Source organism: Palaemon carinicauda, unplaced genomic scaffold (assembly GCF_036898095.1).
Source record: "Palaemon carinicauda isolate YSFRI2023 unplaced genomic scaffold, ASM3689809v2 scaffold2126, whole genome shotgun sequence".
Classification (NCBI taxonomy): Eukaryota; Metazoa; Arthropoda; class Malacostraca; order Decapoda; family Palaemonidae; genus Palaemon; species Palaemon carinicauda.
In genome coordinates, this window is record NW_027169730.1 from 3,655 (window position 1) to 5,000 (window position 1,346).

A 1,346-nucleotide genomic window follows, 5' to 3' on the forward strand; every position below is an offset into this window, starting at 1 on the left:
CAATACAGACAGACAATCACAAAACCCCTTATTTAAATAATTTTTTTTTTTTCACAAAATTCTTCCTCTTTGTTACGTTCCATCGGTTAAACCCGTTCCACAGTTCCTTGTCTTCTGCAGCAGCATATTTGCTTTCCTTTCAATGTGCTCCGACTCTATTTGCCCATCTCCACCTGCCCCAGACAATGCCACCTGCTTGGAATTTTTTTTTTCTACCCTTATTTTACTCCGCCAATTGCCACCTGCCCCGTGCGCTCTACGTGTCGTCTGCACGCCTCACACCTGCCCTCTCTCGGGAGTTTGGTGTACTCCATAAGTTACCGGAGCAAGATGGCTGCTGTCTATAGGTATGCCACCTTTGTTCGTGTGGCATTTATTGTATATCTATGGGAGATTTATATAGGATAATGTTATTCTGTTTTGGTATTCTGTTATTGTGTGGTATTCTGGACAGGATTTTTTTTTTTTGAAGTGATATATTTTTTATAGATATCAGTGTTCAATTGTATTTTTTTTAAAGTTGTAGCATTCTGAACAGCTTTTTTTTAAATGGTATATATTTGTTTTTTCATAGATCTTACATTTGAATTTATTATTCATCCAGGCAACTGTAGTCTTAATTGGAAAGCAATAAGTTTCTTATAGTAAGTCCTTTTTAGATAGGAATTCTACGATATGTTCTGTATATTTATGATATACAAAATTTCGTTTTATCAAAAAGTGTTCTATCTTAGGCTTTGTTGATTTTAAGTCTTCCATATTTCAACAGTGGTATTGAAAATAATTTAAGTCCTTTGTCATTGCTTTCTTTGTGATAGTTATTTTTGTTTTTATTTTTTTTAAATAGCTTTTGAAATTCATTTTTATTGTCTTTATATTCGTTATTTTTATTTTTATTTCTTTTGTTTCAATAGTTGCACTGTTGTTTTTCCTTCATCAATATATGTCATTTCCCCTAGAGCAGTTTTTGTTGTTGTTACATAGCTCAAAGTTGTTGTTGTTGTTGTTTTTGTGTCCCAATTCGGCCCTTCCTTTTTATCAATAATTATCAGATATGTGATTTCATCATTATCCCATTAAATACAGTTATAGATTCGTGTCTGTCTGTATGTCGGTCTTGCAGTTCACACCTGCATCCACAGAACCAAACAATCACGTCTTCCTCATTCCTCCTCTTTATCCTTTTATCTCTTATCCGTTTATCCTTCTTCTTATCCTTTTATCCTTCTTCCTCATAACCTTTTATCCATCCTCTTAACCTTTTACTCATTTCCTCCTTATATTATCATTTATTCATAGAATTGCAATATAGAACAAACATCATTTTGGCTATGGCCACTCCTTAA